Genomic DNA, 10,172 nt, shown 5'->3' with positions numbered 1-10,172 from the left:
GTTGTTGGTAATGCTGCTATAAACATTGGGGTGCATGTGTCCCTTCAAAACAGCACACCTGGGGCGCCTGGGTGGCTCAGTCGGTTAAGCCTCCGACTTCAGCTCAGGTCATGATCTCGCGGTCCGTGGGTTCGAGCCCCGCGTCGGGCTCTGGGCTGACGGCTCAGAGCCTGGAGCCTGCTTCCCATTCTGTGTCTCCCTCTCTCTCTGCCCCTCCCCCGTTCATGCTGTGTCTCTCTCTGTCTGAAAAATAAATAAACGTTTAAAAAAAAAAAAAAAAAAAAAAAAAAAAAACAAAACAGCACACCTGTATCCTTGGGTAAATACCTAGTAGCGCAATTGCTGGGTCATAGGGTAGTTCTATTTTTAATTTTTTGAGGAACCTCCATACTGTTTTCCAGAGTGGCTGTACCAGTTAGCATTCCCACCAGCAGTGCAAAAGAGATCCTCTTTCTCCGCATCCTCGCCAACATCTGTTGTTGCCTGAGTTGTTAATGTTAGCCATTCTGACAGGTGTGAGGTGGTATCTCATTGTGGTTTTGATTTGTATTTCCCTGATGATGAGTGATGTTGAGCATTTTTTCATGTGTCAGTTGGCCATCTGGATGTCTTCTTTGGAAAAGTGTATTCATGTCTTTTGCCCATTTCTTCACTGGATTATTTTTTGGGGGGTGTTGAGTTTGAAAAGTTCTCAACTTTTATCTAACCCTTTAAGGTTCTAACTTTATCTGATACGTTGTTTGCAAATATCTTCTCCCATTTCGTCAGTTGCCTTTTAGTTTTGCTGATTGTTTCCTTCGCTGTGCAGAAGCTTCTTATTTTGATGAGGTCCCAACAGTTCATTTTTGCTTTTGTTTCCCTTGCCTCTGGAGATGTGTTGAGTAAGAAGTTGCTGTGGCCAAGATCAAAGAGGTTTTTGCCTGATTTCTCCTCAAGGATTTTGATGGTTTCCTGTCTTACATTTAGGTCTTTCATCCATTTTGAGTTTATTTTTGTGTATGGTATACAAAAGTGGTCCAGGTTCATTCTTCTGCATGTCGCTGTCCAGTTTTCCCAGCACCACCTGCTGAAGAGACTGTCTTTATTCCACTGAATATTCTTTCCTGCTTTGTCAAAGATTAGTTGGCCGTATGTTTGTGGGTCCATTTCTGGGCTCTCTATTCTGTTCCATTGATTTGAGTGTCTGTTTTTGTGCCAGTACCATACTGTCTTGATGATTACAGCTTTGTAATGCAGCTTGAAGTCTGGGATTGTGATGCCTCCTGCTTTGGTTTTGTTTTTTCAAGATTGCTTTGGCCATTCGAGGTCTTTTCTGGTTCTATACAAATTTTAGGATTGTTTGTTCTAGCTCTGTGAAGAATGCTGGTGTTATCTTGATAGGGATTGCATTGAATATGTAGATTGCTTTGAGTAGTATTGACATTTTAACAATATTTGTTCTTTATTTTAAAGTCTTGGGGCGCCTGGGTGGCTTGGTCGGTTAAGCGTCCGACTTCAGCTCAGGTCGATCTCGCGGTCCGTGAGTTCGAGCCCCGCATCGGGCTCTGGGCTGATGGCTCAGAGCCTGGAGGCTGCTTCCAATTCTGTGTCTCCCTCTTTCTCTGCCCCTCCCCCGTTCATGCTCTGTCTCTCTCTGTCTCAAAAATAAATAAACGTTTAAAAATAAGTAAACAAAGTCTAGGTTGTCTGATATAAGTATGGCTACTCCAGCTTTCTTTTGGTGACCATTAGTGTGATAGATGGTTCTCCATCCCCTTTCAATCTGAAGGTGTCTTTAGGTCTAATGTCGGTCTTTTGTAAAAAGCATATAGATGGATCTTGTTTTCTTATCCATTATGTTACCCTATGTCTTTTGATTGGAGCATTTAGTCCATTGACGTTTAGAGTGAGTACTGAAAGATAGGAATTTATTGCCATTATGTTGCCTGTAGAGTTGGAGTTTCTGGTGGTGTTCTCTGGTCCTTTCTAGTCTTTGTTTTTTTGTTGTTGTTGGTTGTTGTTTGTTTGTTTGTTTTTTGGGTTTTTTTTTTTTTCTGTCTTTTCTCCATTCAGAGAGTCCCCCTTAAAATTTCTTTCAGGGCTGCTTTAGTGGTCACAAACTCCTTTAATTTTTGTCTGGGAAACTTTTGATCTCTCCTTCTATTTTGAATGGCAGCCTTGCTGGATAAAGAATTCTTGGCTGCATATTTTTCTGATTCAGCACATTGAATACATCCTGCCACTCCTTTCTGGCCCACCAAGTTTCTGTGGATATGTCTGCTGGAAACCTGATCTGTCTTCCCTTGTAGGTTAAGGATTTTTTTTTCCCCTTACTGCTTTCATGATTCATTCCTTGCCTGAGTATTTTGTGAATTTGACTGTGATATGCCTTGTTGATGTTTGGGTTTTTCTGAATCTAATGGGGAGTCCTCTGTGCTTCCTGGATTTTGGTGTCTGTGTCTTTCCCCAGGTTAGGAAAGTTTTCTGTTATGATTTGCTCACATAACCCTTTTACCCCTTTTTCTCTCTCTTCACCTTCTGGGACCCCTATGATTCTGATGTTGTTCCTTTTTAATGAGTCACTAATTTCTCTAATTCTTAAGTCGTGCTCTTTTGCCTTAGTCTTCCTCTTTTTTTCTGCTTCATTGTTCTCTATAAGTTTGTTCTCTGTATCGCTGATTCACTGCTCTGCCTTACCCATCCTTGCCACCATGGCATCCATTCAAGATTGCAGCTCATTTATAGCATTTTTTATTTAATTTCATCTAGCTTTTATCTCCACAGAAAGGGATTCTAATCTGTTTTCAACCCCAGCTAGTATTCTTATTATCGTGATTCTAAAGTCTGGTTCAGATATCTTGTTTGTATCTGTGCTGATTAAGTGCCTCGCTGTGATTTCTTCCTGTTCTTTCTTTTGGGGTGAATTCCTTTGTTTTGTCATTTAGAAGGAAGAAAAGGAATCCATAAGGTAAAAAAAAATTAAAATTAAAGACAACACAAAAAAATCAAATAACGGATGCTAGATCCTAGGTGTGTTCTGGTTTGGTTGTTTAAAGGAGTTTGATAGAGAAAAAAGGGAAAGCAAGGAAAAAAAAAGGAAAATGTTTGAAAATTTGAACAAATGAATACAATGAAATAGAATAAAATGAAATGATGGAAGTAAAAAAATAGAATTTGAAAAATTTACCCAGAAGTAAAGTGTAGAAATGGAAAACATAAATTTTTTCTTTTATTCAATTTTATCTTATTCAAGAATAAGAAAAGAAAAATTATTGAATAGATGGACCAGCAAACAGACTGAAGTATCATTGAAATTACATCGGTTTCCCCTAGAAGTCAAACCATGAAGCGCTTTATAGTCTGTAAACTAAGCAGATGGAGAGACTTGGGGTGTTCCTGAAGAGTGAGGTTGGCCCAGTTGGGTGGGGCTTAGTGTAACAGCTCCTTTCTCCACTAGATGGCGCTGCTTAGCTTGCTGGGGTGGATTATTGTGGCGCCTGTAGGTGTGTGTGTGCATGCACGGGAGGGGTGAAAATGGCATGACCTAGTTACCCAGTCTCTAGTATCAGAACTCTTGGCTCTTCCCAATCAGCAATCGCTCACCCCTCCTTTGTCTCTGGATTCCATCCACTCTCCGCTTTTATACTGTCTGTCACCAAGCCATCAGGTTGCCAGGCGGCACCTCCCTCCTGAGTTTTATCTCAGATGTGGCTGTTGTTTCCCAACCCCTCACTTCTGAGGGACTGCGGTTTTGACCCACTCAGACATATGGGGAAGGTTCTCACTGAGCAATGGCCAGGTGTCAGCTGCCCCCTGGAACGTTCAGGACACCGTGCTGCTGCCAATGGCCAGAGACTGGCTGGGTGCCAACCTGCCCCAGAAAAAGTTGGTGTGATCAGGTGGCAGCAGGGTTTCAGGGATTATGGAAAATCACCCCACACATCTGGCACCAGGCTTCCCCCTTAGCGTCCTTGTTCCAGCACAAGTGAATGGGGTTGTTTTCCCAGATCCACTGGGACCTTTGCCTGTGGGGAGGCCTCACAGCCTCTACCAAATGTCCTCCCAGTAGGGGAACCACCTCTCCCCATGTGACCCAAGACCTTGAGGACCTCATTCTCTGCTCCTGGGGATTCGCCCTTCCCACCAGAGCACCCCCAGGTATTGAGCTGCGGAGTTTCAGAATGCGCTCCCCCTGTTTATAGAGTCTTAATGGAATTTAAATCCTCTCCTTTCTCCTTTCCCCCTTTTTTGTTCAGTCCCTTGTGTACTTTTTCTTTTCTCTCCAGCTGCTTTTGGGCAGTGGGGATGCAGGATGCTTTCCGTACCACCCCCCCCTTCCCCCGCCCCATCTTTGTCCTCTCTCCGCAAACAAAAACAGCTCCCTGCCCTCCGCGGCTTTCTCCCCCAGTTCACCTCTCCATGCCAGGTACCTGCTAAGTTCTCTTGTTCAGATTGTGCAGATTGTTGTGTTAATCCTCAAATCAGTTTTCTAGGTGTGCAGAATGTTTTAGTGTTGATCTGGCTGTATTTCAGGCATGAGGGATGCAAGAGAAAAAAAACTTCCATGCTGTTCCGCCATCCTGTCCACTCCCCACTGTTCACCTGTGCATAGTTATTTTTAATACTGTAGTTTGTAATTATTCTGTTCATGCAGTTTGACTTGATCATATCACTGTATCTTCTGTAAATACTGTTCCATGTTTGCTTAGTTTCTGTAGACTAATTTAGTGACTGAATAATTCCCATGAGTGGTTATATCGGTTTTCTTTACATTTTCCCTATGTTTCACTTAAGGTTGTAATGATTACCTTTGTGTATGATGACTTTTCATTATTTAGGCTTTTTTTTTCCCCCCTTAGGATACAGTCCCACCAGTAGAATCACTGGAATCTGTACTTTTTTAAGTTTTTTTTTTTTTTTTTTTTTTAACTCTGAGGTTCATATTGTCAAGTTGTTTTTCTCAAAAGGTTTGGAACCAGTTATCACTCCAACAGCAAAGTATGAAAATACCAACTTCTCCAGAATCTGGCTACCATGGTCTATTGTAATTTTTGGTTTAGTGCTAATTAAGTAGCAAAAAAATGTTTTGAGTGGTTGAATAATTTCTCTTCTTTGATTTTTGTGTTTGTGAAATGTCTGATTTTCTGTATGGTAAGATTTTTCTTGTAGTTTTTTTTTTTTAAACGTTTGTTTATTTTTTAGAAAGAGGGACTTGCATGTGGGAGTGGGGGAGGGGCAGAGAGCGAGGGAGAGAATCCCAAGCAGGCTCTGCACCATCCTGGTATCTGATGCAGGGCTCAAACCCACAAACCATGAGATCATGACCTAAGCTGAATCAAGAGTCAGATTCTTAGCCAACTGAGCCACCTAGGCACCCCCTTTTAGCTTTTTATTTTGACGTAATTTCAAACTTAAAAGTTGTGGGAATAGTAGAAACAATTCCTACATATGTACCTTTTGCCCCAAATCCCCATGTGTTAACATTTTTCCATACTTGCTTTATTCTTTAATCTCTTTCTTCTCTTACTGTCAGTTGCTTGCATGTGCTCTGTCTCCGTGTGTGTGTGTGTGTGTGTGTGTGTGTGTGTGTGTGTATAAAATACACATAATTACACCTTTTGGATTGAGAGTCAGTTGCAGTCATAAGGCCCACAACCCCTAAGTACTTTAGTGCACATATCCTAAAATCAAGGGCTTTCTGTTATCAAAATTAAACTGTCACAATACTACTGCCTAATCTGTAGATTTATTCCATCTTGTCAGCGGTGCTGAGAATTTACAGCAAAATAATAAATTCATAGCAAAAGACTATCTTGAATTATCCATTGGATTTAGTTGTCCTGTCTGTTTGGTCCACTTTAATCTGGAATAGTTCTTTAATCTTCCTTGTTTTTCATGACCTGGTATTTATTTTTTATTTATTTATTTTTTTTAAATCATGGATTTTTTTTTTTTTTTAAATCATGGATTTTTTTTTTTTAAATCCATGATTTAAAAAAAAAAAATCCATGATTTAAAAAAAAAAAAATCCATGATTTAAAAAAAAAAAAAAAAAAAAATCCATGACCTGGTATTTAAAGGGTTTAGTCTAGGGGAGCCTGGGTGGCTCAGTTGGTTGAGCGGCCGACTTCAGCTCAGGTCATGATCTCGTGGTCCGTGAGTTCGAGCCCCGCGTCGGGCTCTGTGCTGACAGCTCAGAGCCTGGAGCCTGTTTCAGACTCTGTGTCTCCCTCTCTCTCTGCCCCTCCCCCGTTCATGCTCTGTCTCTCTCTGTCTCAAAAATAAATAAACGTTAAAAAAATTTTTTTTTTTAAATAAATAAATAAAGGGTTTAGTCTAGTTATCTATTGAATGTCTTTCAGTTTGGTTTTGTTTGGTCTGTTTTCATGATTAAATTCCCCTCACACGGTTTTGTCAGGAATACCACAAAAAGGTGCTTATGAAGGTACATGCCGTCAATTTGCCTCATTTCTGGTGATGTTAACTTTGATCACATGGGAAAGGTAGTGTTTGTTAGGTTACTCCTTATTTCCCTTCTTATACAAAAGGCAACTTAGTTTATAAAATTTTGCACTTTGTTTATTTTTGCATTTATTTAAGCGTGAACTTTTGACATAAAGTTATTGACTCTTTGTCATATTTGCTTCAAGTATTTTTCCAATTTTTTTCAGCAAAGCTCCTTTTAACTACATTATTATAAAATATCACTTACAGAAAGGTGCATAAAATAATAGAGTACAGCTCATTGTATCCGTATAATTCACCATATGCAGGTAAAGAAATTGAACATTGCCGATGTCCCAGAAGCTCTGTTTTGTCCTCTCCTAATCACAACGCTTGTCCTTCTGATCAGAGATCACGCTTATCTTAGTTTTATGGTTAATCACTTGTCATTACATTTATGCCATGTAACCATGCATCCCTGAATAAGTGTATAGTTTTGATTGCCTGTTTGTTTATTTTAAAGTTTATTTTTGAGAGAGTGTGTGTGAGTGAGGGAGGGGCAGAGAGAAAGAGGGAGACAGAGACTCCCAAGCAGGGATTCTGACAGGGCAGAGCCCGATATGGGGCTTGAACTTGTGAACCATGAGAAATGACCTGAGCCTAAATTAAGAGTTGGATGCTTAACTGACTGAGCCACCCAGGCGCCCCTGTTTTTTACTTTTAATAAAAATGCATTGTGGGGGCGCCTGGGTGGCTCAGTCGGTTAAGCGTCCGACTTCAGCCCGGGTCACAATCTCGTGGTCCGTGAGTTCGAGCCCCGTGTCGGGCTCTGGGCTGATGGCTCGGAGCCTGGAGCCTGCTTCTGAGTCTGTGTCTCCCTCTCTCTCTGCCCCTCCCCCTCTCTGTCTCAAAAATAAATAAACGTTAAAAAAAATTTTTAAAAAAATGCATTGTGTTTCATTTATGACTTCTTTTGTTTAATGTTATGTTTGTGAAAGTCAAACAAATTGTTTCACATCATTGTAGTTCTTTTATTTTCATTTCTGTGTAACATTCCCTTACATAAATATATTACAGCTTTTAAAATGTATTCTAATGGTGGTAGACATTTGGATTGTTATGGTTTGGGGCTATTATGAAAAAAATGCTTTTATGAAATATTCTTGTACTTGCTTTTATAATTACAGGCTGAATTGTGCGTCTGTCCCCCAGAATGTGACCTTATTTGGAAATAGGGCCATTGCATATGTAATTAGTCAAGATAAGATCATGCTAATCTTAATTAGGCTGGGTCCCTAATCCAGTATGATTGGTGTCCTTGTAAAAAAGAAGGCCACGTGAAGAGACAAAGGGAGAACACCGTGTGAAGATGCACTGGAGTGCTGCATCTACACACCTAGGGATGCCAGAGATTGCCAGCACATTACCAGAAGCTAGGAAGAAGCCAGGAAAAATTCCCCTATAAGTTTCAGGGGGAGTGTGGCCCTGCTAACACCTTGATCTTGGGCTTCTAACCTTCAGAACTTTGAGACAATAAATTTCTGTTGCTTTAAGCCACCAGTTTGTGGTACTTTATTTTCGCAACCCTAGGAACCTAACAGTGTGCATGTGCTCATGTTCTTTACTCAGACTGCTGGGTCGTAAGTATGCATTTCTACTACTTCTACTGATAATGCTAACATATTTTCCAAGGTAGCTGTCTGAGTTTCTACTCTCATCAGCAGTTTATGAGAGTTCCTGTGGTTCCAAACCTGTGTTGACCCTTAATACTGTCAATTAAAGAAGAATTGAGTCATTCTGTTGCGCATACAGTGATAGCTTGTTGAGGCTGAAATGTGTATTTCCTGGCGGTTGATGATGTTAAGCGTCCTTTCATGATTATTTGGCGATTTGGACATCTATTTTTGCGAAGTGCTTCTTTTGCACGTTTTTCTGTTTTTGTTTTTATCTTTGTCTTGAAGGGTTGTAGTAGGTTCTTGGTATGTTTTGGATAGGAGTTTTTTGTCCTTGCACGTGTTTAAGTGTATCTTCTCCATTCTGGCTTGCCTTTTAGCTCTATTGATGGTAGTCTAAAAATGAACAGAAGTTCTTAATTTTAATATAGCTCAGTTTATCAATCTTTTCCTTTATTGTTAATACTTTTTTATGCCTTGTTTGAGGTTTTTCTCTTCATTGAGTTTATGGAGATTTGCTCCTCTATCTAGAAGCTCTATTCTTCATTTTACATTCAGGAGTGTGGTCCATTTGGTTGGGATTGACTGATAGATCAGTTTGGAAAGAACTGACTTTTTAGCAATGTCACATCTTCAGAACCACAAACATGCTATATTTCTCCATTTGTTTAGGTTTTCTTTAATTTCTCTCAGCAGAGTTTTGAGAGTACAGGTCTTAACATGTTTTATGAAATTTATTCCTCGACCTAACATGGTTGGTGATTTTATTGTAAAAGATGTTTTAAAATTTTAATTTACATTTGTTCATTTCAGTATATAGACATTTAGTTTTTTGTGTGTATTTGACCTTGTATCCTGTTACTTTACTTAAATTCAGTTACTGGGGCACCTGGATGGCTTAGTCAGTAAGCGTCCAACTTCAGCTCAGGTCATGATCTCATGGTTCATGAGTTCAGGCCCCACGTCGGGCTCTGTGCTGACAGCTCAGAGCCTGGAGCCTGCTTCGGATTCTGTGTCTCCCTCTCTCTCTGCTCCTCCCCCACTCACACTCTGTCTCTCTCTCAAAAATAAATATTTAAAAAAAATTTTTTTTAATTCAGTTATTATTTTGGTGTTTTTCTGGGTACATTGCTTAGGATTTTTTATATCCATGATCATGTCATATGGGAATAAAGAGTTTTATTTCTTTTCAATTTAAACCTTAAAAACTTATGCTAAAATATAAATGACATAAAATTTGCCATTTTAACCATTTTTTAGTATATAGTTGAGTGCCATTAAGTACATTCACATCATTGTGCAACCATCACCATCCATCTCCAGAACTTTTTCATCATCCCAAACTGAAACTCCATATTCATTAAACAATAAGTCCCCTTCCCCCTTCCCCCTTCTTCCTTCCCCCAGACCCTGGCAACCACCCTTCTACTTGATGTCACTATGAATTTCACTACTCTAGGTATCTCATATAAATGGAATTCCACAATATTTGTGTTATTTGGGTCTGGTTTATTTTACTTAGCATAAGGTCTTCAAGGTTCATTTATGTTTGAGAAAGTGTCAGAATTTTTTTCTTTTAATGTTTATTTTTAGAGAGAGCATGCACACAAGCAGGGGAGGGGCAGAGAGAACGGGAGAGAGAGAGAATCCCAAGTAGTCTCCACCCTGTCAGCACAGAGCCTGATGTCAGGCTCGAACTCACCAACCGTGAGATCATGACCTGAGCCATAATCAAGAGTCAGACGCTTAACCAACTGAGCCACCCAGGCACCCCGAGTCCCTGCTTTCAATTCTTTTGTGTATGTACCCAGAAATGGTAATTGTGGGGGAGCCTGGGTGCTTCAGTTGGTTAAGCGTCTGACTCTTGATTTCAGCCCAGGTCGTGATCTCATGGTACATGAGTTTGAGCCCCATTTTGGGCTCTGTGCTGATAGTGCCAAGCCTGCTTAGGATTCTTCCTCTCCTTCTCTCTGTGCCCCTCCCCTCCCCATGCTCTCTCTCTAAAAAATAAACATTAAAAAAAAACCTGACACTTAAAAAAAAAAATGGTAATTGTGTTATTTTGAGGAACTGCTG

Source organism: Panthera leo, chromosome B3 (genome assembly GCF_018350215.1).
Source record: "Panthera leo isolate Ple1 chromosome B3, P.leo_Ple1_pat1.1, whole genome shotgun sequence".
Taxonomy (NCBI): domain Eukaryota; kingdom Metazoa; phylum Chordata; class Mammalia; order Carnivora; family Felidae; genus Panthera; species Panthera leo.
Note: the sequence above shows the minus strand (reverse complement) of the source record.